Below are 27,096 nucleotides of genomic sequence, written 5' to 3'. Positions count from 1 at the left end.
AAATCCTCCAGAATGCTGTCAGCCCCTTGCTAAGGCCCCAGGAGGGTGGAGGCACTCTGGCTGATGGATATAGAGAAGCACACAGGGCTGTGGCAATACAGTGCAGAGATCATCAAGATCTTTTTCTGGAATTATTCAGATTAGTTGGACTTATTTTGGACTCGTGTTGGACAGTTGGCTATAGCAGTGGGATTGAAACAACCTCCCCCTCTTCCCTCACATTGGTGAGTCTCCTGGAGCTCGGTAGGGAATGACAAAGGTACAGGTATACACAGTCTGTTCGTGTCCAGATGGGCTTTCTGAGAGCAGGCCTTTGCCTTGTCCTGAATGGAGGCTGTTGGATTACTTCCAGACCCAATGTGAACCTGGAATCTGCAGTGTTTCATTCATGTGATGCTCGTGCTAATGAGCCATGTCAGACCCAGCCATCTCTGCATATGTGGCACAGATAATCTCCAAACAGGATAATTCAACCACAGATGCCCGTGAGCTGGTTTTGTCTGCAGACACCTCTGTGATTGCTTCAGCCTTGTCCTTAAGTACTCTCGTGTGATTTTCATTAGGCCCAACCAAGCTGAAAACATCTCAGTGAAGGAGTACTCCCTAATCTGTTCCTTCTGTTCTACTCTGAGTTATTCCCCTTTCATCACTGTTGTTAACTGCATTAACCATCTGAGAGCAGTTAATTTTTTTACTGACGTATTACGTAAATTGAACGATCATGGAAGTCCTGCTGGAATGGGTACTATCATCTGGAGATGTCCCTGATTATTGCAGGGGAGTTGGACTAGGGTTCCTTTAAGGATCCCTTCCAATTCAGACAATTCTGTAATTCTCAAAGGGTTGCATTGGTACATTGGCCAGATCTGCCAGTCTTTATATAGGCAAATTAAGCTGGCACTTGCTGTGAAAACACATCCTGCCTTATGAGTGATTATTGCTTGCAAAGAGGAAGTCTCAGTGCTGCTTTGCCAGAGCAGTAAGGCATCATGGGGTTGTCCACACAAGCACTCAGTGAGAGCTGAGGAGGAAGGAAGGTGGATAGAAAACACACAATGGAGAGCCAAGAAACCCTGAGCTATCTCCTTGGATTTGGCTTTCATCCATAGGAGGAGCAGAAAGCAAGGAGCAGCAGGCATTAGGAATAGAAAACAGCTATAAGCTCAGCGCAGGCTCATATCTGATGCCTTCCCTGGCTCCCACTCTCCATCTCTTGTCTCCTGCCTGCTGGTCTCCAGCCCATTCAGTTGTGACAGCACAACTGTCTGTAGGACTGCACTTTGAACTGGATTAGGGAACCGATCCTATTTAAAAAATCCTGCCAAGAAATGTCAGCTCTGTGATGGGAACAAACGATAGTGAGAATAATTTAAACCAGCACTACCCCTGATCACATTGCATTACAAAACCACAGCCCCATTTCCGTGGCCAGCCTGGCCAGGCTGCTTTGCACTGCACTGATTTAGGGATGAATCCTCTAACAGAAGCTGTGAATCCTCTTGCCTGGGTCTTTCTTCTAATTGCTAGCTTTTGGTTTAAATAACTGAGTACTGATATCTTCCAGTCACAGTAAGTATTGTGGCTGTCTTCTTTAGGAATCATGCTTGAAATCTTTCATCATGAAATGAAATTCAAAGACACAAAACTGTATTAGAAAAGGCTGAGGTGAAAGTATGTATTAGAAACTTCAGAGTGCGTAACATGAAGGAGCATTGCAGTTACAGGAAAAGCCTTACAACCCCACAAAAGTAATTGGAAACCTATACTTATAAACAAATAAATAGATAACTTCTGTCTGGCAGAAACACACACATCAGGAGGTGCACACCCACCCCATGGCACAAGAGCTCAACTTGTGCCAGCAAGGCTTCCAGGGCAAAGGACACCTCTTACATGTCACATTTTCATGTGCTCCCAACCTCCACAGAAGGGTGGAGTACTCTCTTTGCCTCTGAGATTCTTCTTCTTGTCCCTAGCAGAGGCTGCAGTTCTTTGCCTATCTTAATGCCCCAAGGTTTGAGAGCACTGGGATGACGTGTTCAAGGCCAGGTTGGACGGGGTCCTGGGCAACCTGATCTGAATGTGTACGTTTGGTGGCCCTGCTAGGCAAGGGGGTAGGAACTACATGATCCTTGAGGTCCCTTCCAACCCAGGTGATTCTGTGATTCTGTGATTCTGTGATTCTGCCCCACAGTGCTCCCCACGCTCCCTGCTGTGAAATTTGCAGCATAGTTCTCAGCACATTGTCCTGTGCCAACTAGCTCTGTCCTGTGCCATTTCTGGAAGGGTTCAGCAGCACTGTGGCCTCCCAGCACCAGTTTCTATGCAATCATCCTGTTCTGGAGAGCAGGAGAGGTTAACACTATGGATGTGGGCTGCTCCTTTCCAGCTGGCCCCAGTGCCAGGGAATGGCACCAGTCCCATGTAATTTGCTTTAGTTTCTTTATGCTATGGTTCCTCTCCCACTCATTTGCATTTAAAACCTTTTTGGTAATAGTTTGCTAGTGAGCTGATAGATGTTTTAGATAGAGTGTATGGATTTAACAGATTCTTTTTTTTTTTTTCTTTTTTTCTCCCTGTAATACTCTGAAGGAAAATTGCTATAAAATTCAGCCACCTCCTGCAGTGCGAGGGTAGATGCTGACAATGGGCATCCAGCTGGGTGTTCAGGCTGGAAACAGGCAAATCCCCAAAATTCAAACACTCCTTATTTTACACAGAAATTCCAGAGGTTTACCTGGAATGCTCTTCAAGGAAGAAACCAGGCATTTCTTGGCAATTCAAAGCACAGTGGCAAACTGTGCCCTTAGTTTGCTAATGCCGTTCAAGTTTAGGGAGTCATCTCAAGAGGAGAAGCAGCAGTTAGCCCCTAATGACCTAAAATTTCTGCACTTACAGGCACTGACTTCATTTTGTCTTCAACCCCCCAATGACACTGCCGTACAGTGCTGCCAAACCAGCTGTGAGTCGGTGAGCCAGGCCAATACTAATGCCCAATTTAACATGCAGCTCATGTGCCTTTAAATAGCAGCGAGAGCTGAGCCAAGCCATCCTCTGCAGCAATTTCTGGACATACGTGTGCAGCCCCCCCAGCCTGCGATGCGGGGATTGGTGCAGCTGCCTGTCAGTCCCAGTCACCCCACTGACGTCTCCTCCACACTGTTGACTTGATCCTCTTTGTAGCCAATGTAATTATAACGTGGAGAATAAACAACTGTTAACAATTTAGGTTAAACGTAATTTAACGCCGACAGATTACCTTACTTAGATTAGATTTCATTTCACGTGAGCCATAGAGAGGGCTTGAGGAGATTGTGTGATTCTGTTAAAGTAATCCTGGACAGAGGAAAGATTGACGTTGGCTTCCTCAGGCTCTATTAAATGCTTCAGCAACTTTGGCACAAGTTTCTTTCTAATCTGTCATTGCTTTTGGAATTCCACATATGAAAACAAGATCTATCTGAGAGCAAAGGTTCAAAACTCATTCCTCTTTGGAACAGTTCATACATCTTATAGATGGAGAGCTTAAAATCTAAGATCATCTCTGAAGGTTTGCTTAGTCTCTTGAAAAGACTATGCCTAGTATTTCACCCACAGTGCCATTGTAACTATAAACCATGGAAGACAGCGTGAAATACTGCTGTTATAAAGCCTAAGATGTAGTCACACAAGCCTAAAAGCTAGAGAGTCTATCACACACTGTTCTTGTGCTATGGGATGGCTGCCAAGCAAGGCACGCAGATTGCTGCTGCTGATCTTTTAAACAACGAGGAGAAGGACAGGACTTCCCAATGCATCAAGCAGTGCCTGTCTGCACAGCTTCCTTCTGGTGGCCACTTTCTATTCTAGGTGGACCATACTAGATGCAGAAGTTGGGACTGGATACCAAACACATTTTAATAGAGGTTTTCAGCTCTGTACATCTCTGTAACAGAAAATTTCCTAAACAGGAGACAGCAAAAATACTGTCTGGTAGTTTTAGAGCTCATTTGTCTTCCCTTCACATGCAGAACAGCCATGGCTTTTCCAGTCTTTCATACTTCCAAAGTCCAACAGGAGTGCATGTATTTGCAAACAGAATTGCCAGCTATCCTCTAATTCTTAAGGAACTCAGCAAAAAATAGCATCAAGCCCAGCAAGCTCTTGTGATTTGGTGACAGTGGGGCCTTTGTTTATCTTTAGTATTGAAAGCAAAGGGATATCTGATACATTGCTGTATTTCAATGAAGTTATTTATGTGCTTGGCTTTGGAGGAACCTGTTAACCCATACCTCTGTGCTCCTCACCTGCTGCTATGACAGTACTTGGATTTACCAGAGCAGTCAATTGGCCTGTTGGTTCACAGCACTTAACAAGTGGAGGAGTTTCTTCATTCTCAGTGTGGAAAAGTCAGTGCATGCTATTGTCTTACACCTCTAGCTGTACAGGGTTAAAGCCCTGTGTGATGTGTCTTGTACGGTTTGTAAACAACTTTGTTCTTGGGTGGCATGAGGCAGCTGTTTTCCAGGTGTCTGTCACAAGGGCAGTGCACTCCACTGTGCTCTCCAAGAGGCTTTCAAGCCAAGTTTAATCTGGGTCAGCCTGGCAGCTTTCTTGACGGTGCCCTCACAAGAGTCTCAGTTCATGCGTGGAGATTTTTATCAAAGTGCAGGTACCACCCTAAGACACAGTGTTAGAAACTGACAAATAATGACAGAATGATTCCGGCTTTAATGAAACAAACATGAATTAATTACACAAAGAAGCAAGCCATCATTATCCCGCGACATGAAGCAAAGATTGGTTATGTAGAGCACTTTCCCGCCATTTTTAGTGGCTTGGCATTACTAGTCTTCCGAAAGTGTTCACACAAGCAGTTGTTCTCCAGCATTAGCAATCAGTTTTGTCACTCATGTAGCTTAATATCAATTAAAGCAGCTCAGACAGGTTTTGGTGTTGTTCTAATATTAATAAAACTGGAGATGATGACTACTCCACAGTGATTTACAAATGGTCATCTTATCGTATCACTTCTTTTATTTGCAAATGTGTATAATCGCATAAGCTATATTGCATGAGTTCCTGTTTTACATATAAAACAAATCAGTACTTCTGATAGTAGTCCGCAAAGAAGAAAAAAAAAAAAAAAAAAGATCTCTGATCAAGATTTTTCCACATCACTCTCTTGAAGCAAAGGAAAATAAATATTTTATACATTTCAAGTATTTCATCCTTAGAGCAAGATTAATCTTTCCACTTTTAACTGCATCTGATTATGAAGGATTCAATGTTATGGTCAAAGAGGCTATTGAAATTACTGTTTTTTCTGATTAAAAGGCTCATGAAAAGGGATCACCAAAGTCAATGGTTTAGTCATGTAATAGGAAGCATCATGGGATGGTTGCCAACTTTTACTCCTTCAAATGAATTTTCCATCTGGAAGGACTTTGAACGCCTTTCCAATCACGTAGACTGACGTGGAGAACCATCAGAAGCACATTCCCTGATATGGCTTGGAATTTGTTGGGACTTTCCAAAGGAAGGAAAGAGAAGAAAATTGCAACAAGCACAGAAACAAAGGGAAGGGCAGGCTGTGTCAGTGTGCATCATGGACTACTTCTCTCGTGTACTAAAATAGTCCCACAACTGAAAGAGGACTGAATGTGGTACTTCAAGTAAGAACTCCAGTGAAAAGAGCTGGTTATTCACAAAGACTATCTAATGCAAACTGAAAACTTCCAAGGGCAAATTGCAGAGCTATAAATACTGTCAGATGGGAAAACAAGTGCATTTCTACTCAAATGATACGAAGAATGAAACTACAGTAGAGCACAAGCACTAAAACACACCTCAAAGAAAAAGGGGAAATACACTATGACAGAATTGCCTAAGAGATTTTTAAGTCATTGAAGCAACTGGAAGTGCATCATGGTCCAAGAAGGGGTCTTGTACAATTATTCTGAAGAGAAATTACCATGACACTAAGTATGGTGTGTTGGTTTACTTCCTAGTAGTTCCTTCATTGACCATGTGTTCACACTACATAATAATAATGAACAAAGAAACTAATGGCAACTTTCACACTTCAGTGACTTTAAGAAAGCATTTGATGGCAAGATGCTGAAAATTTACAGATTTCATTGTAAAACCATTTACATTCTTCAAAGTGTTCTCAGTATGCCAGAAATTAAATGATTGCTTTGATGTCACTGTTGGCATAGTCAAAGGGACATCATCTCCCTGCAGTGCTGTGTACTGCTATGCAACAAATATCTGGCACAGGGACTGGAGTCCCAGGGGGTGTTTGGCAGCCTGGGTTTGTTGGGGATATCTGTTCATCTGTTCATGTGCAGATGAGATACAACAAAAGGCAAACAGCTTAGTCAGAAGAGCAAAACAGTAAAGTCTTATAATCAACAGGTTGCAAACAAAGGCCATGAAAATAAATATGACTTTACGTGGCACCATTGTTCTAGCAAGAGTAACTGCTGCCATTGTTGTCATGTTTATTGACTTGGACAATGTGTCTCAGAGCCCTTGTGACCCTGCCTGTGATGCAAGGTTCAGGCAGGCAAGGGAAGGGCTGCTTGGTTTAACACAGATAATGTCTTCACAAACTGTGGACTATGGAGAAGCAATAGGTTTATCAAACACCATATAAACAACTTTCAGTTAGAGATCTGTACCAAAATACTCATAATAAAATGATGAGATAAAGAACAATAACAATTGTTGGCCCAGAGGAGGCTACAAAAGAGATCTCAAGGATGGAACATTTCCCCTATGACAACAAGGTGAGAGAGGGGCTGTAAGAAGGAAGGGGACAGACTCTTCAGCAAGGTCTGTTGTGACGGGACAAGAGGAAAAGTTTCAAACAAAAAAAAAAGTGGAGATTTAGATTTGATAAAATAATTAAGTATTTTTTTTACAATAAAGTGTGGTGAGGCAGTGGAACAGGTTCCCCAAAGAGAAGCAGGTGCCCCGTCCTTGGAGACATTCAAGGTCTGGATGGAGAGAGCTCTGAGGACCTGCTCTAGCTGTAGGTGTCCCTGTTTATTGCAGGGGAGTTGGACTAGATGACCTTTAACAGTCTCTTCCAACTCAAACCATTCTGTGAATGTATGAATTTCGAGTACACAGCTACCAATAACTGAACAAAAGTAGAGAAAAGAAGACAGAATTCATTGGCCCACCCTAACAAAACAGAACAACAGAATTTGCCCAATGGCCAGAGAATCAGAATCACAGAATTGCAGGGGTTGGAAGGGACCTCCAGATCATCAAGTCCAACCTCTCTACTAAAGCAGGTACCCTGCAATTGATCGCATTGTTAGGCATCCAGCCAGGGTCTTGAACATCTCCAAGGAAGGAAACTCCACAACCTTTCTGGGCAATCTGTTCCAGGGCTCCTTCAATCTTACCATAAAGAAGTTCTTCTGCATGTTTCTATGGAACTTCCTATGTTCCAGTTTTTGGCCTTTATTCCTTGTCCTATCACTACATAGCACCAAGAAAAGCCTGATCTCATACATTTGCCTCCCACCTCCATTTAGATACTTATAAACATTGATCAGATCCCCTCTCAGTCTTCTTTTCCCCAGACTGAACAGCCCTAGGTCTCCAAGCCCTTCTTCATACAGGAGATGCTCCAGGCCCTTCATCATCTTTGTGGCCTACCTCTAGACTCTTTCTAAGAGATCCCTGTCTTTTTTGAACAGGAGAGCCTGGAACTGGGCACAGTACTTCAGATGTGGCCTCACCAGGGAAGAGTAGTGGAGGAGGATCACCTCCCTCAACTTGCTGATCACACTCTTTTAAATGCACCCCAGGATACTATCAGCCTTGTTGTCCACAAGGGCACACAGCAGGTTCTTGGCCAACCTGTTGTCCACTGGGACACGTAGATCCTTCTCTGCAGAGGTCCAGTAGGTCATCCTCTAATCTGTACTGATGCATGAGGTTATTCCTCCCCAGGTACAAGACTACACTAGGCCTTGCTAAACCTCATCAGGTTCCTCTCTGTCCAACTTTCCAGGTCTTTTTGAAGTAATGGCAACACAGCCTTCTGCTGTGTCAGCCACTCCTCCCAGCTCTGTATCTGCAAATTTGCTGAGGGTGGACTTTACCCCTTCACCCAGGTCTCTAATGAAGATGTTGACTTGAAGAATGACTTTGCAGGACATGAGGGACTGAAGAAATGACCTTACAGATCAGCAGGTGGATCGCATTAGAAGTACTGATCTACAATAGGATTAGTTAGGGGCAAATGACCTCTGCCTTATGTCCTAGCATCTATGAGAGTTGAATTGAGTTAGAGCAACCCTGCTCTAACTGCAGGGTGAAGTTTTCTTTGTACAGAGATCAGGTGCAGAACAGACATAGGGGTCTCCCCAGATTGTCAAGACAATGGCTGTGTTCATGCTACCTACTGTAGGCACCTGGAGTTTGCTCTCATGAAGAGTTTTCCTTACTCTACACATGACAAACCTGTAAATCTGTCAAGAGTTGCTTTGGACATCTCACTTTCTCACATCTGTGACCTTATTACTAAGGATTTTCAGGTATAATCCAATGAAATGGTTTTTTGCTTTTCATTGGTTGTGCCAAGAAATTTGCCATGTATCACCAAACTTGATAGCATCTTTTATGATTTTCCCTCAAAAAATAGAAAAAATTACTTTATTGCAAGCTATGCAGTGATGTAGAATGCGTTTAAAATGACTTCTGTTTGATTACCCTAGACATATAAACCAAGTAATCATTTTAGACTTGTTTTTTAGCAATGTAAGAGATTTATTCTTTAAACATGTAAAGGAGCTTTTAGTACTGGAATCCAATAAGAAGCCTTTCTAACAAAGAAAAGTGTTCTCTTAACTTATCAAATATTGCATTGAACTATGTTCAATGAGTGTCCATTGCACAGGAATACAGTAGTCACAGGGCAGTAATAATTACACACCAAGAAGTTTTGCAAGCTCCAACATGGCTGTTTATTGGTCAACTTTCAAAAATAAATACTGGCTCATCCTGGTTTCAGTGGAAAGAGTGCTATGGTAGGAATGGAGGGTTTGTTTGTTTCAAACCAGATGAGTTCCTAGAGCCAGAGTATTGCCCAGCTACGCAAGTGTGTCTGCTGGCATAAGAAAAAGCCATTATTTGTATGTCTGGTTCTACTAAGCTTCAGAGAGAGGGTTGAACCAAGGGTCAACATGACATATTTAGTCAGCCTAAGTGAGTATTTAAGCTGTATATACCTGTTCCTTTCACCAGGCAATGCAGCGCCATGGCCTTCCCATTGACATTTACATCATCTCTCCAGTTTTTCTGCATTTTGAACTATGGAAGCAGCCGGACTTCATTAAATAAGCTTTGCCCAGAAGGGACACAACTGGGCAGGAAACTTGGGTGGCATTGCTCCTTACATTGCTATCTCCCTTTCGTCCTCATGTTGTACCTGGGAACACATTGCAAATGGTTGGCTTGTTATGTTTTCTAGCTATTCTGTTTCTATAACACAATCTGGTGCTCTTTTCCCACTTGGGTAGGAATTTAGCAATTCAATTTTTTACACTTGTTTTTGGACTGTATTTCCATCCTCATTTACTTTTAGAGAATTCTGCATCACAATTTACATGTATAATGCACAGTTAATTACAGTTTAAATTAAGCACGGAAAAATCAGGATCTGATGATCTGCTTTATCAAAATGAGCTGTGTAAGATTAACAGCTATTATAAAATAAATGGAATATGTAGATAACTCTTACCATTTTAGTAGGTCATTTTCAGAGCCATTAATTCTCTGGAATGCACTGAACATACAAATGGGGACCGTGTTGCTTGCACTAAAAATCCAATCCCATCCTTTCCATCAGGCTGCTGCCCAGACACACCAGAAGCTGAAATTCCCCGTTATTTAATGACAATCTGGTATTTTATGCCTAAAATGTGTGTATTTTCTTTTGATTTCTTAAGTCCAGGCTTCTAGTGACAGTTTTTGCTAAATAAGACAACACCAAAAAAGTTGAGCTTTATTAAAATGTTATATCTTGCTATAATAAACAACAGTAAAATTAGTAAAGGATTTTGCAATGTCCCATCCTGAGGAAGACTTCAGAAGAACACTGCGGTCAGCTGTCTCCCTGAGCTGCTGCTCAGAGCATTCTCTAGGAAAGCAGGGACAGGTTCAGCATGCCAAAATGAGTAATTACATGTGAGTCTTCTACTGCATCAATATCACTGACCAGACTGTCATGTAAAATACAGAGATTTTCTCTCTGACACACTTCAGAATCCAAGTGTCTATCCAAAACCACTTAGTGGATTTTTTCTCAGATATAGAAATAGCTAGGGGATGACTTAAACACAAAAATAAATTTACTGTTTGCAAGAAAAATACAAAAATTAGCCTGCCATAGCTGTAAATATCCTATATTTTGCATGTCATGTCTAGTGATGTGTCTGTGGAAAAGTGAGGATGTTTTCCAGTAAATTATTCAGGAGTGGTTCTTAAAGTGATCAAACAGAAAGGTGTAAGCTACTTTATTATTTAATACAAAAGAGCTGTTCTTTGAGGTACTGATCAAACTAAGCAGAAAATCAAATGAATCAAGAATTGGATTCAAAAGAGAACACAGGCTTCTGTGGAGACAGAAGTGGATTATTTTCCTAAACAGCAGCAAGGCCCACCAAGGTAAAATATTTGATTAAAACCAGCTTCCATGTTGGTTGATTCAATACTCAGGTTTTGTAACTTTGGACAAAGAAGCGAATGTTCTCTTGGGAAGTTAAAAAACACAAGCTGCATTGAGTAGTTCTTTTATTTAAGTAATATAAACACAAATATAACAGTGAAGATGAAAGAAACAAAGAAAAGGAAGACAAAAGCAGGAAGTAAGGAAAGGCTCTTATTAGCATTAATATTATTTACTTATTTTGCATCCATTCCTAACAGCACAAGTCATGAAGCCATACGCCATTATATGAGACACTGTGCAATCACAAAATGAAAGGACAGGGTGTGCTCACCATTTAAATATAGCACCAGAATGGGCAAGCATTGACTAATAGAGGAGAACAAGGACAAACCATCGTGCACACCTGAGGCAGTGGGCTCAGCCTGGTGTGGCTGTTGTCTCAGGATGGTTTACCAAGGGATTCATGGAGGTGACTTTGGGGAGCTCCCCCCAGTAGTGCTGGCCATGGCTGACAGTCAAAGTGTTTGCTGGAAAATGTGACAACGGGATGGTGGGTGGTGGACAGGAGATGATAAGAAGCACTGGTCTTGAGAAAGGACTTGTGAGCAAAGATAAGGTTTATGCAATAGGAAAGGAAAGGTCAATAGGGAGGTGCCAGAAACATGGCTTAGAGAAGAGGAAAATGATTTCTTTGGTCCTGGCTGATGATTGGAGGGCTCTGTCAGTTCAGCCAGGGCATGCAGCCCTTTCCTCAAATGAAAAAGCCCGCATTTTTTATGAAAGATCAAGCAGCAGGTGTGACACAAAGTTGAGAGGTGAATCACAGGGACTTGTGGTTGGAATTTCTTGCTTCTCAAGTGGAAAACTGAAATTATCCAGCTGTCTGAGCCAGGCAGGAAGGAGCTCTCCAACCAACCTGGATCATCTGTAGGAAGAATTACAGCTAAGGGTCAAGCAAGGGAGAGGAGATACTGCTCACCAAAAAAGCAGGATTTGCACACAGCTTCACCAAGTTATTTTCTTCAGATAAAGTTAATTTGTTATCTGACCAAAATCTGTAAAAATTTAACATTAACCAAATTAAGGTCAACAAAAGCAGAGCACTCAAAATGAGATTCCTGGAACATATTACAGCCATGTATAGAACTGTAAAAAAAGGCAGTTGCTGCAAATATCTTCCCATAATCTCAGAAAAAATTGATTGACATTCCCTTAACAACTTGTTGTCCCTTTTGCTAGGTAATTTATTAATTGCCTCCTGCTCATGATTGCTACTCCTGTAGCACCTGCCCACCACCCAGCCAGCTACTGTGGCCCCTGGCCAGCAGCCTCATCTTCCTTGGGTTCTGAGGTTGGCAACACCAGCAGGCAACTTGGGTGTTGGTCAGAATTAATCATATGCCAGAAATGCTTCTCTGTCTTGGATGACTGCATGGAGCCAGCTAGGCTTGCCACTCAAGTCTCTTATTTAAATGTCTAACTTGAAGTGAAAACTGGCATAAATCTTTAGAATAATCCCAGTTTTGTAATATATTTTCTTTCTTACCCTTTGTTTGTGATGTTGTTAACCACATTTTTGTTTAGGTCCCTACTGTGCAGATTTCAGCCTATGTGAACGAGAGAAAGATGCCTGTCAGACAGGACACAACCCATCTCCCTTCCAAAATTGCAAAGAAGAATAAGAAGGAGCAAAAACCAATTATTCACCTTTGCAGGCTTAAATATCAGAAGGTGAAAACATGTACTTTGAATGTGAACGTTGCTGTTCCTGGTGTTGTTGTGAGGAAAACTAAGTATATGAAAGGTAAAAGAGAAGGATAGCAAAGACAGATAAGGCCATCAGAGCACATGGGAGGGATAATTTTACGAGAAGAATATTGGAGAAATAATAAATAAGTTAACAAATCAGGTAGAACATGGACTGACATAAATTCCGCATACTGAATTTAAAAAATGATCACAAGATTGTGGAATCATTTCTGACAGGAGTAGCAGGGAGCAGAGAGGCCATCTCATCTCATTTCATAACTTCAGCACAGGTTTACAGTCTATTCCTAAAAATGCTGCAGGTCCTCCAGGCCAGAACTTACTTATCCTTAAGTTTGTCCCAAAGTCTTTCCATGAGACTTGCCGCCCTATACTTGGCACATAAGCAATTAGGCCCCCTTCCCTGTGTAGCAATCTGTTATCATAATCTGAAGAGCATTACCATACCTTTTTCCCCCCTTCAGCCCTATCTTTTCTATATGAATCAATACAAATATTTATGTTCCTTTCAGACTAGTTTCTTTATCTCCAGGCAAAAAAAAAATATCCTTGCCTTCCATGGAGCACTGTCCAGCTGGCGTGGTGAAATATGATGCCCCAAAATGGATAAAACTGTGGTAGTTTTGAAGATATGAATAAAATAAAGGGAGAAATACTGACTGCAAATTACATATGACTCCTCTTTACATATCTGAGTGGGGCATCTGTCTTCCTTCATAGCAGCACAAAACCTATGACTCATATTCACCTTGAATCACCAGCTCCACCTCTGCAGAGCTGCTGCTTAGGCAGCTGCCCAATTTGTATTTGTGTAGTCACCTATTACTCTCCATATACATCATACTTTTCCCTTATCCTTATGGGATTATTGGCTATTTATTTTAGGTTCTTGCTGTAAGTGGTTGGGAACTTTTTCAACCCTAATCCTGCCTTTTAAAGTGTTTGCATTTCTCTTCTCTTTCAGCTTTGATCATCCACAGCATTAGTGAGGGTATGGTCTATTTCTGTGTCAAGACCATTAATGGATACATTGGCTTCTGTGTGGCCTGAAACCGGCTCATAGAAAATCTATTCCATAAGACTTATAAGTCTGACTGTGGATCATTGACAGCTGTCCTTTGAGGACAATTTTCCACAAGATTTAAACTTATCAAACCTATATTTTATTAGCTTGTTTACAAAACTGTTGTGTGGAATGATGCCAAAGCCTTGCTGAAGTCACTGGTAGGTCTATTCTCTGACTCATCAGTGTTTCTCTAAAAATGTCATACACGTGTACCCGATCTCTGTATGGATATGCCTTTTAAGCATTTGAGACCTTGTAAGTATTAGCATTTTATACCACAGTATGCCAGTTGTGATCAATGTTAGTGTGCATTTATAAGCCCATAGACTGTTTCAGTCTGAGTCCACGAAGACACCAGACTGCTGTAAAGAAGAAAAAAATAAAAGAAAGTGAATTTATATATGGATCACCATGTCCTAAATACCATCCATTTATCAACCCTTCCTTAGTGACCGTGGACAATACCCCAGATATTCAGAATTGCCTCATGGTTTGTTTCAGGTTGCTTCAAGTGGACAGGGACATCAGCCAACCATGCACAAGGAAGGGTTAATTTTCAGTGCTCTGAAAGGACACATGGGGCACTGTGAAGCCCTGAAATAAGATCTAGGTGTCCAAAATTGACCCTAGCCAAGCTAATGGGCAATCTTGTGTCCTTCAGTTCTGGCAGTACACCTCAGCAGAATAAATGTCTACCAAAGCAAATCAGATCTATTCAAACTAACAGAAAAAAAAAACACAGATCTTGCTGTGAATCACAAAATCGCAGGGGTTGGAAGGGACCTCGAGATCATTGAGTCCAACCTCCTGATAAAGCAGGTACCCTACAATAAGTTGCATAGATAAGTGTCCAGACAAGTCTTGAATATCTCCATAGAAGGAGACTCCACAACCTCTTCTGAACAACCTGTTCCAGTGCTTTGTCACCTTTATCATAATGAAGCTCTTCCACGTGTTAGTACGGAGCTTCCTATGTACAAGTTTTAGGCCAGTACTCCTTATCCTATTGCTACACACTATTGAGAAGAGCCTGGCCTCATCCAATTACCTCCCACCTCCCTTTTGATATTTATAAACAAATATTTTGCTTCTCCCAAGAGAAGATGGTCCTGCACCATGAGCATCATTACATGCTGTCACTCTGGTCTTCAAAAAGGGCAAGAAGGAAGATCCAGGCAATTATAGGCCAGTCAGCCTCACCTCTGTCCCTGGAAAGGTGATGGAACAGCTTGTACTAGATGTCATCTCCAGACAACTGCAAGAAAAGGAGGTTATCAAGAGTAGTCAGCACGGGTTCACCAGGGAGAGGTCGTGCTTGACCAATCTGGTAGCCTTCTATGATGTTGTCTCTGGCTGGGTGGATGGGAGAAGAGCAGTTGGATGTAGTCTACCTTGATTTCAGCAAGGCATTTGATACTGTTCCCCACGACATCCTTATAACAAAGCTGAGGAAGTATGGGATAGATGAGTGGACAGCGAGGTGGGTTGAGAACTGGCTGACTGGCAGAGCGCAGAGGGTCGTCGTTGGCGGTGCAGAGTCTGGTTGGAGGCCTGTAAGCAGTGGTGTTCCTCAGGGGTCGGTGCTGGGTCCGGTCTTGTTCAACATCTTCATCAATGACCTTGATGAGGGGATAATGGCCACCCTCAGCAAGTTTGCTGATGATACAAAGTTGGGAGGATTGGCTGACACGCCTGAAGGCTGTGCTGCCATTCAGCGAGACCTGGACAGGCTGGAGAGCTGGAGAGCTGGGCAGTTAAAACCGGATGAGGTTCAACAAAAGCAAGTGTAGAGTCTTGCATCTGGGGAGGAATAATTGCATGCACCGGTACAGGTTGGGGGATGAGCTGCTGGAGGGGAGCTCTGCGGAGAGGGACCTGGGTGTCCTGGTGGACGACAGGTTGGCCATGAGCCAGCAGTGTGCCCTTGTGGCCAAGAGGGCCAATGGCATCCTGGGGTGCATTAAAAAGAGCGTGGCCAGGTCTATAAATATCTAAGGTGTGGGGGGCAGAATGGCGAGGCCGGACTCTTTTCAGTGGTGAGTGGAGACAGGACAAGGGGAAACGGCCGGAAACTGCAGCATAGGAAGTTCAGCATAAATGTGCGCAAGAACTTCTTTACAGTGAGGTGACGGAGCACTGGAACAGGCTGCCCAGGGAGGTGGTGGAGTCTCCTTCTCTGGAGATGTTCAAGACCTGCCTGGATGCCTACCTGTGCGACCTGCTGTAGGGAACCTGCTTTGGCAGAGGGGTTGGACTCAGTGATCTCTGGAGGTCCCTTCCAACCCCTACAATTCTGTGATTCTGTGATTCTGTGAAACGGATCAACTTTGAGTATCTTGGAAAACTGAACAGAACTATCTGAAACAACAGAAAAAACACGCAGGTGTATTCAACATCTCTGGTTACAGGAGTAGGAGGAAAACTTGCAGCTTCATTCACTAGGAAGAAAACCTGAGGCTTCATTCAGAATCCCAAAATAAATGTCTTCCCTGAACCGTAGAGGAGATCCAGCGTCAGGGCTTCTTGATGTAGAATATCAATACTAATTATATATATAATAATGAGTTTCTTGGGGTCTAAATTATTGAAATGTGTGGTCCAGCCCTTCCATAGTGCAGCCAAATGCTGTGGGTTCACAGGTCTTCCACATGACGGCTCCCACTCCAACAGAAAAGGAAGGATAAATTGGAATAGGGCGAAATGTGAGGAAGACTGACATAGCAGACCAATAAATTTTCTGCTACAGAAGAGCAAATCCTGTTATATGGAGGAAGTGTCTTCCTAGAAAATGGCACAGTGCAGTATTATTTGCAAAATCTGGTAATATGTGCCACCAAGACACCAGCAAACCTGCAGTCAGTCCCTGACAGCTCAGAGAAGACAAGATGTGACCAGAATCAGATTCACATTTGCCCCATGAATTCCAGCGAATAGACTCAATCTTTAGCTTTCTTTTTTCCAAGTGGTTTGAAGAGCTGGAGATTTCCACAATAACCCAAAAAGGGATGCCATCCCATTGAATTCAAGCAGCTATTTATTTTGGCAAGGGACACAGGGAATATAATCCTCATTAGGATCTATATTTTCCAGCTTCCCCATGTTTTATCTTTGTTGCGGGTTACTTGTCCTTATGCTTTAGTGTTATCGGTTGAACCAATTTTTTTTGTCACTGTGAGCGTCAGTGAGGGATAGAATACTGATGATGAACTTCACTAGTGGCCTTCTGGGTCCAGGAAATCTGGAGCAGTGTTGTACTGTGCTATAGCTAAAGACCTCTTAACCAGTTACCTCTCGGTCAATGAGCAAGTCCTTGCACAGTATTTGTGCAATCTCTTTGCTTATACTGGTAAATTAAATTGGGCTGGGACTTGTCCTTTTGCCATAAGGACAAATGGCATGGCAGAGAGCACATCCATTTAGTTACATTCCTTTATCCCCATTCATATTGCATATACAGAAGAGTTTCAGGCTTACTGCTGTCTCCAAAGTGGGGCTGGGAATAGCCTGTGGACTGCCAGCTGGCAGAGACCAGAATCATGCCAGGCAGTATGTCAGAAGCTAAATAGCTGGGATGGTTGCAGGCAAGTGCCCAGATCTGTACCAAGACTCTGTTATGTTCACTAGTACAGATTCAGATTAGATGCTAGGAGGGAATTCTTTACTCAGAGGGTGGTGAGGCCCTGGCAGAGCTGCCCAGAGAACCTGTGGGTGTCCCATCCCTGGAGGCATTCAAGGTCAAGTTGGATGGGGCCTGGGCAGCCTGAGCTGGTGAGACGTGCCCATGGCAGGGGGTTGGGACTGGGTGGGCTTTAAGGTCCCTTCCAACCCAAACCATTTTATGATTCTGTGATTCAACAATTCTATGATACATGTCATACAAAAATTTTCATGAGAAGAAATTTCTGCAGACTTTCTTCTCCACAGTTTTCTGCTACATACTGGTTTTGAATCCCAAGGCTAAACTTGGCAGTTCTGTAGGTTTACCTACAGCATATGGGCTGTATGACTAAAATGCGGATCCCAAGGGATGCCTATACAGCCTCTTGCACTGGTTGCGGTCGCTAAGTCTGGATTTCAAAGAGAATTTCTAAAAACAGACTGTTTCTATTGGCATCAGGGCTCAGGACAGACTAGAGGCTCATCAGCTCCAGCAGTCTGCATATCATCTATTAAACCAGACTGTCTCTCATTTTTCAAGGAGAAAGTTGCCAAAGAGGAGAGAATGAATGAAAAGTGGCAAGCTAAGATTCAAGACGAAGATCTAAGGGTAGATCAAAGAAAGCTTCAGTCATAAGAAGAGCTGTATTTAGATGTGCAAGATGATCTGAGGGCATAGGGGCAATGACCAGACTATATGTTACATAGAGAGATAGTCTGACAGGGCAGAGGCAGAGCATATACCTGCTCAATGTAATTAGGCTAGAAAGAACTATAGCTATGAGATGTGTTGCCTGTTCATCAGAGTATAAATGAATCTGTGGAGAATTGTTACAAGAAATGTTAAGTCAACCGATTTTTTCCTACCAACGAGGTCTCTTTCTCAGAAATCAATTAAATTGGTCTGACTTTGTATGTTCTTTACAGGTATGTGCTGGCTATTGCTTATCTTTTTTTTTTTTCCCTTTTTTCCTATACTCTAATTTCTTCTAGTACTTTTCTTAGAACTGAAGCTTGGCAGACTGCTCTGTAATTATCCAAAACCTTCCTTCTCTTCTTTCTGAAGATATTTTTATGGATAAACTGTTTGTGTGTATGCATATGCATATTTTTTCCAATCCTCTGAAATGCCACCATCCCCCATGAGTGCCCAAAGACAATGACTAATGGATCTGCAGCTGCTTCTGCTGGCTCCTACTGTATCTGGGATGAATTGCAAGCCCAGAAGATTTGAAAACACTTCCTTTTCTATGTGTTCTTTGCCTATTCAGGCTTCAGCATTTACCCTAGCCATTCATGTTAACTGTGATAGTTTTCAAATCCCAGCTGAAAGCCTCAGTCCTGTTAAAAAATCTTATTAAATAATACCAAACCCTTTCAGTCTGTGCTCAGTAAGAAAATTACGTGCATTGAAAAAAAGAGGAGCATTTTATAACAGTAAGAATAAGGGAAAGGTGGTAAAGAATTGGTGTGGATGGGAGATTTGAACCTTGCCCAGTGACTGGCCTCCTCCAGGGCTAGTTCAATTTATTAACAAGCCCCTAATGGAAATAGCAATAATTTCTTCTCTATAGTCATGAGGAATTATTGAGCTATCAAGAATCAAATCAAAGCAGGTTGAGAGCAATATAAACTTTCAAAAGACACAATAACAGTGATGCTGATGTTCAACAAATCCAATCACACAGGTGAGAAAAGCAACAGAGGAAATACTAAAGCAACAGTCTCTACACATAGCCAGCAGCCATGGACTTAAAATGAGCATCTCATGCTGTAGGAAATCAATTGCGAATTTTATGGAACTATGAACACAAGGAATAAAGAGAACACAGACATAATTCACATGAAGGCTGTTTGAAGAAATGTTCTGGGTATGAACATGCTCAGCCTCAGCTGTGGATACAGCGTTTGCAATGAGAAGCCTACAGAGGAGCTGGGCACGCTTTGCCACAGAGCACATTCACCTTGCCAAAAAAGTGAAACATGTGATGAAACTTGGAGCTAACACCGTGCAACGCCATTTTCAGTCCAAACAGAATGTGAGATGGCCTCCAGAGCAGTGTGGGGTGGTGGTGTCTGCATGGGAACCCCCCATATCCCACACAGCTCCAATCACCAGCCTGTGCACAAGGGCAGCAGCATGTCCTCAGAGGAATGACAGAATGAACACATCGAAGACTTGGGAGCTGGCCTTCAGGCTGCCTTGTTGGTCCTGATTATATATTCAGACATCATACATCAGGTGTCTTTCTTCTGTAGATCCAGAAGCTATTCAGAAAAGTGGGCATCTTTACTCTTATTTCACAAATGGAATTGCAGAAGGTAGTAGTTTAGGTGATGTGCTCAGGTCCACATAAGAATTGGTGAAGAAGCTGAGAGACAACTGCCTGCAGCCAGTGCCATCTCTGGAAAATGCCCATAGCTGGCGACTGGATCCTCTGCTTCCAGAGGCAAGACTGGCTGAGCAGCTCTATTCCATCTCTCCTTCAGGGCTATGTTTGGTTTAACTTTGTTGAAGATGTTCTTTCAAAGGAACACGAGGTAAACACTTTACAGGAGAAAAAGTCTAGCTAAATAAAACCATTCCAGTGTCTACATATGTTTATTTCCCTTCAGCTGTGATGGAAGGAATCATAGAATCATGAAGGTTGGAAAAGACCACTAAGATCGCATAGTCCAGCCACCAATCCATGCCCACCATGCCCGCTAACCACGTCCCTCAGTGCCACGTCCCCACATTTCTTGAACACCTCCATGGGCAGTGCCTCCACCACCTCCATGGGAAGACTGTTTCAGCACCTGACCACTCTTTCTAAGAACAAATTTTTCTGAATATCCAAACTGAACCTCCCCTAGCTCAACTTAAGACCATTCCCTCTTATCCTATCACTATTACCTGGAGAAGAGGCCAACTGCCACCTCGCCTCAAAATCTCCTTTCAGGCAGTTGTAGCTCAACTGGTCACTGCTGAGATTCCAAGTGAAGCTGGAAGGAGTAAAGGGAAGGTAGAGGCCCCAGGATGGGACTCTCTGTTACCCGCAACATGTGTTTAATACTTATGGTGATTTTGGTGTTGGCCACCAGGTCCGTCCATGCACACCATGATGACATGGCTGCAGTTCAAGCCAGGCAGCCAAATAGTGCACCCCATCTCACCACCTCTGTCTGGACTGCTAAGGTTTGGAAGGGAAGCTTTGCAGCTCATTAGCATCACCCTGCTATGCTTCAAAAGAACATCAGCCCCAGCAATCAAACCACTCTGGTTTGAGAAAAGAGTGGTTGCTTCATCTTCACAGTACAGGAAGACACCTGAACACTGGTTAAACTTAGCCAGAGAGGCAGAAGGGGAGGAAGGAAGGAAGGAACAGGAGATAGCTGTGTTTGGAACTGCCAGGTGGGCTGATTCTGGCTTAAATTCATTCCAAGTTATTTTTAGTTGTGTATGCTTTCTCCAGCCAGGGGTGTTCATAAAATGGGATTTCAGTAAATACAAAGAATGAAACCAAGCAGCTGTTGCTTTCAACCCCATGTTCAGGGGAGGGGGCGCAGAACAGATGAGACCCACCAGGGGCCAGTGCCTTCTGCTGTCAGCTCCGTCCCACCTTTCCCTCTGTGTCCTCCACACAACTAAAGCCACCTCTGGGGCTCCTCTGAAAGGACTGTGATACAGCAGAGATAAGGATGCCCAGTTTGTGGCTCTTTTATGGATGTTTCCTCACATAGAGTTAACAGCCTGAAGGTACCAGGCAAACTGATAGGCAGAGATGGAGCCAAGAGCTTCCCATGGATCTGACACTGCTTTGGATGTCTCGGTTTAGCCTACATTCCCCAGGGCTTTTTCTGCTGCTGCTCTTTTAAATGTTGGCTGCCTTTTCAAGTCTCAGTTGTACAAAAACCATCCCTCAAGATAAAGCACTGTCATACTGTGTGCAGTGGGTAAATCCAAAGCAGATATTTGCGGATGAATTAAATAGAACCTAGCCATTAATGAGCTTGTTGTCAAATCAGCAGTAAAAGTTATTTGTATTTTTAATGAAATAATTCATACCACCCGCTCAAATTGCCTCGATAAAAGAGATTATTTATCACCTGTTTACTTAGCAGTATGTTTTACTTAACAAGGCAGTCTGCCTCTGAGAGAACAGATAAAACTTTTGTTTGAGCAACCATAAATCAGCCTTCCACCATCCTTCTTTCTCCTGTTACACAGTGATCCCAATGCTGTCCTCTTTGTTATGAATAGATATTTGCTGGCTACTCCCAGCGCCAGAGAAATAAGAGAGGTTATACAATGCACTGTAAAATACAAGATCTCTCCCTCAGCCATAAAAGGACAATAACTTATTTGTAGTAATATCACTATAAAGTGGCTCTCAGGAGATTCTTTTACATATTCCTCTTAATATTTATACACTGAGCACAGACAAGTGATAAGCAGATCTTATCTCAGCATCATGAGCACTGGCTGAGCCCCGCTGCAGGCAGTGATGTGGGCAGTCTCCACATCAGCCACAGCAGTGGCAAGGCAGAGAGGTGGCAATGAGCTGTGTTGAGCACGGAGCACTGTGAGAAGCAGAGAGATCTCATACCACCAAGTGGAACCTGCTCAGAGTACCTGCTCAGCCTCAGACATGGATGCAGGGTTTGCAATGAGGAGGATCCTACAGAGGAGCTAGGGAAGCTTTGCCACGTAGAACATTCACCTTGCCAAGCCCAGAGAGGAACAGCAAGAGCCACAGCTGGGTGTGTATGTCCCACATGTGGTGACAGGCTTGGCCAGTCCATGGAAACCTGCCCAACTGAGCACCACATTTAGACGCTGAAAATACATTCACTGACACAAAGCATCATGATGAGGTCAGCAAATAAACGTGGTCTTTGCTAATACTTGTTGCTCAGAGGGAGACATTAAGCCTCCAGAACCACTGTGACCCTATGAATTTCTTGTCCATACATCACTAACTGTCCCATTCCAGCCAGCTCACAGCTTGCTGGGTGGCTGGATATAGAATCACAGTGTCACAGAGTGGTTTGGGTTGAAAGGATCTTCACAGATCTGGCTGCAATACCTTCTGCCATGGACAGGGATGCCTTTGGATGACCATGTTAGGTCATCTCAAGCAATTATGTTGCCTTCAAAGGGGGCCCATATGAAATAAATGCTACTAGTTTCCTAGTCTTCAAACATCACACCAGCCTCAGACTATGCAGTTGTTCCTTCTCTCACTTGCTTTCTGTCCCATGCACCATGTCTTTCATGCACCAGCTTTGGCAGCCAGCAGGGAGGGAGACCTGCCCTAAACATCACTCCTCCACGTGCACTTGTGACAGATGGAGATGGATGCAGAGATGCATCCATCACATCCATCACTTTCATCACAACAGCATCAGAAAGATGGAGTGGAAGATTAATTCTGTTTAGGACCACACTGCTTTTTTTTTAGGGCAAAATAAGCCCTAAATTCAAAATTTTGGCCACCAACCCACAGATTAGTTTTTTCTACAGACTCTGTGCTCCTGAGGTCTATGTATCAGCATCCACCCATCATCTGGATAATGAGATCTCTTAATTTGAGTTGACAGAAACAGGCACATTCAGATGTGAAGAGAAAAGGCTGTGTGTGAGCACCAATCACCATCTTCTCTTCTGCTCAGCTTCCAATGCAATCTCCTTCCCCAGCTTTAATTCTGCAGCTCATGTGCCCACCCTGCCATTGCCCACCTCAAGCTTCTCACTAACCAGTTTGTTAATGGGTTTCTTTCTCTCTCCCTCAGAGTCCAGGGCATTCCAGCTGCCTGCCCTGCTCCACCTCTATCCTTGCCTGCTGTTTGCTCTCCCCCAGGCTTCTCAAAACCTTAAGGCTTCTGGTTCCAGCATGTTGATTTTGTTTTCTCACTCTCACCAACTTCTCACTCTCCATTGCACAGAAACAGCCCCTCTTTACTAAGAACAAGAGCTGCTCTCATTTTTCTCTACCTTTCCCTCACCTTCAACAGCCAGGTGTATCCTTGCCCATTGAAACTTTCTTCCTGTTATCCCATTTGTTTGTTTTCTCTTTCAGGGTTATACTTGATGGAGATGCTATCCTGCTTTCCTTTTATATCTGCTTATCTACATCCTTTTCACCAGTTACAATAACACATCTGCACCAGCAGTTGTGAACAAGTGGCCAGATTCACATCTTTCCCTTGCCCTATTCTGCGAGGTCTCCCAATATCTTAAAACTAAATTCATGTTTTCCTCCACCAGTATTAAAACTCCAGCAAATTCTCCATCATTACAGTTCTTAACCTGGAGCTTATTTCTGGCTCCTCCACTGCATTCTCTCTGCTCTAATAAAGACCATCTCATGATTGTACTAATACTTCTGTAAATTTCTGGTAGTTATCCCATTGACTCATCCTTGCTGCTCAGGCAGTATTTCATTCTCGTTCCTAATAATTGTGCATCCTTCTCCCTGACTGCTCAACTCGTTCTTCTGACCAAAGCTCTTCCTACTCAATCGCTGCCCTGGATTTGCCTTCCATGACTACAGATGTGCTGCTCTGCAGAGCGCTCCCCATCGCTGCGCACGCTGCAGCAGCGGAATCGGCCGAAGTGTTCAGCCCTGGCAGAGCTGGGCTCTGGCTTTGGGTGTCCCTTTCCTGCATCATAGGGCCTTTGTAGGCAGTTCTGCGTAAACATAGGAAAAGCTGTGTTTATATTTGCAGAGGGGGGTGAACAGTTAAAACTCTCTTTTATCATACTACTTCTTTTCTGTATGTAAATTCAGATAAATGAGGTTTATGGGTTCCTAATTCAACCAAGGTTGAATTTTTGCAGCTTTCCCAGGAGAAGTTCTAAAGCAAGAGAAATCTTCAGATACCACAAATGGAGTTAGTTTATATCTCTCACCCCTTCATACACACTGTTTTCACACAGTTTCCTCAGCTCTCCCAAGGCAGAGTACAATAGAAGGGCTCCATAATGCTGGCTGCTATGAGTCTGCCAACTTTGAGAGCCTCAGAAATACTAGAGGTAATCAAACATGTATTTGAGCAATATCTTTGCAATTTATAGCTGAAGTGCTTTTGAAATGTGGAATGGACAATATGAAATACAGATTTCCCTGTAGGGGAAAGGTCTCCTCATCAGTGGACAGCCAGCACATTTGATGTTTCAGATTTCTCTTTTTAAGATACCCAGTTGGGAAATTTGACCAGATTGCTTCATAAAATCAAAGCAGTTTATCTACTTCAGGTAGAATTAATCTAAACACGTACTTGAGTATGAGAATAAAATTTAATTTGGAACAAATATATCTCTCTAACTTTTACAGTAATTATAAAGAATGAAAATAGGCAGTAATTCATTTTAATAGTTCAGCCTGCAAAACCAGTATCATTATGTACCACAACTTAAAAATGTACACTTTGAAGGCAGATCCTGACAAAATACCCACCATCCTTTCAACACTGGCTGCCTCTCTGTCCCCTGTAGTCCCTGGGGTGCCTGTACCTCCTTGATAAGGTGTTGGTGCCTTCATCAGCTCTCTGCAGCAACAGCTTAGAGCTTCTCAGGGGGCCTCTTGCCAGATTTGAGGTATGGATACATTCCTTAATTCTCAATTTCTGAGCCTTCATTTATGCTGTTTTGCTTCCACTTCAGGTCAGGAAATCAAGCTTGCTGACATCCTGCCTGTAGGAAACACTGCTGATGGACACAAGACAAAAGGTACTTCAGACAGCCTCTTGCGGTTTAAGCTACCTTTTACTGCTTGCATTAAACAACACATCCCACACACAAAAAGCAGAAATAATCAATTAATCATGCAAATGTAACCTGGAGGGTAACAGAAGCCCAATCTTAGATTTTATGCATCTAAAACACGAGTTGGACTTGATGATCCTTACAGTTCCCTTCCAATTTGGGATGTCCTATGATTCTACGATTAAAGGAGGAGCAGAGATCCCATCGCCCTGCAATAGATGTCATGTTTTGAAGGATCCTCTAACATCTGTTTCATACAACAGGAGACACCACAGCACAGAAAACACCACTGGTGCCCAATGGCAAACAGACACCCTGGAGCTGGAAAAACAAAAGCCACAGCCCTAATGAGGGGAGGAAGTGAGCACAAAGAGGAAAGGCATCGCCAACATCCTGACCCCTGCCACATCAAACAATGTTGCCTTTGTTAGGAGCTTCTGGTTCAGCCCTGCTTTCACTGAATTCACAGGGATTTCATCACTGAATTCAACAGGAAAAGAGCAGGGTTCTGTGCAGAGCAAAACCAAAATTATCCTCCTTCCTAAACAAGAACTATGGCCATGCTGTTGTTATGTAGAGAGTTGAAAATGAAATCCTTGCAAAAGTGGACTGGAGACCAGGCTCATGCCTTGGGGTAATTGCCAGCTGTGCCATCTGAAAAAAAGCACACCAAAATCCAGATCCAAGATGGCACCATTGGAGGCAGTGATGACAACTCACAGAACTGCTGACTGAAGGAGAGCTGTTTCACTGAAAACACGGAACAAGATCAATTCCTCAGGTAACTGCGATTCCTCAGGAGGCTGTAGGAAAGCCTTTTGTCACCAATACTTCTCTACATCTTGCAGTTTGTCAGTGTATAATGTATTGAGTTTTGATTTAAAACAACAAACAAACAAACAAACAAACAAAAAAGAGCCAAAAGGAATAAGGATTTCTCCTGGAATCAAATGCATATCTTACTTCCAAGAATTGCACTTTTCCAGAAAGGGAACAAGAAGACTGGGAACTTGCTCCAAGGAGTTTTATCCTTTGCACATCCAATGAAAGGAATCCAAATCTAAAAATACTTCATATTGCAGCCTACTTATTGCCAAGAATTCTCAGTCTCTCTGCATCCACTTTATTGTTTTTGGCACAGCGGGCACTTCCACTCTATGCTATTGTTATTTGAGCAGTCTGAAACGAGGAAAGTAATACCAACTCTATCTCTATGTTAATTCTCTCCAGCAATGCTGTTGCCATAGTGAGGTTATACATGGATTTAAATGGGCGCATGCAAATTGAAATCTATCAGCTCTTAAAACCAGTTCAGTGTGTTTACTGTTTACAAGTCCTGCATATGCCTTCCAGATTCCTTGAAAACTTTGGAAATGTCACAATCTTGTTTTCTGTATGTAAGAAATGTTTCTCTGATTATATCATGAAAGAAAAAATAATTCACTCTTTTCTAATATGGAAGAATGGATATGGCAGTGCACAGCATCTTGTCAAATATGTAAACAGAATCACAGAATTGCAGGGGTTGGAAAGGACCTCAAGAGATCAAGTCCAACCTCTTGCTAAAGATCACACAGGCAGGGGTCCAGAGGGGTCTTGAATATCACCAAAGAAGGAGACTCCACAACCTCTTTGTGCAATCTCCTCCTTCTTGCCCTTTTTGCAGACAGCAGTGACATTGGCCGCCTTCCAGTCTTCACGCTCAACTCCTGCTTGCCAAGACCTTGCAAAGATGATAGTTGTTCAGCAGCCACCTCTGCCTTTCCCTCAGCACACGTGGGTGCATCCACAATCCAAAACCTGATTTTCTTTCCCTCTTTGTAGCATTCATTTCTTACACATTATTTTCAGATACCTACAAAATAAGTTCAAATTAAATAATACTTGGTTAAAAAGGTGCTACCACACATCAAATCTGTATTTATATACACATGTATGCATACATACACATATATCTGTCTCTATTCATCACCAGCTATTTGAGTCAAAACATTTCACAAATAGCAAGGTCTTTGCAATGTGTTTTGTTTGTGTGATGATCTGTGAAATATGCATTGAAGTTTTTTAGGCTTTGAGTATATGAAAAAACACTACCTTTTCAAATATCGTGTAAAAAAATTAAAATGGGATTTTATCCAATTTTGAATGCTTGATAATTATGCTATCAGAATATCAAATAGA

At 42.8% G+C, this 27,096-nt stretch overlaps 1 long non-coding RNA gene across 1 annotated transcript; it reads left to right on the top strand.

Annotated features, from left to right (window-relative positions):
• Positions 1-27,096, top strand: LOC128079530 (uncharacterized). Its single transcript, XR_008206197.1, has 3 exons — positions 1-224; positions 24,814-24,879; positions 25,179-27,096. It is a non-coding gene; the product is annotated as an uncharacterized LOC128079530 (long non-coding RNA).

The sequence above is a fragment of the Tympanuchus pallidicinctus genome, unplaced genomic scaffold (genome assembly GCF_026119805.1).
Source record: "Tympanuchus pallidicinctus isolate F22 unplaced genomic scaffold, pur_lepc_1.0 scaffold19, whole genome shotgun sequence".
Taxonomy (NCBI): Eukaryota; Metazoa; Chordata; class Aves; order Galliformes; family Phasianidae; genus Tympanuchus; species Tympanuchus pallidicinctus.
The sequence above is the reverse complement of the archived record's forward strand: the minus strand, read 5'-3'. Positions and strand labels throughout refer to the sequence as shown.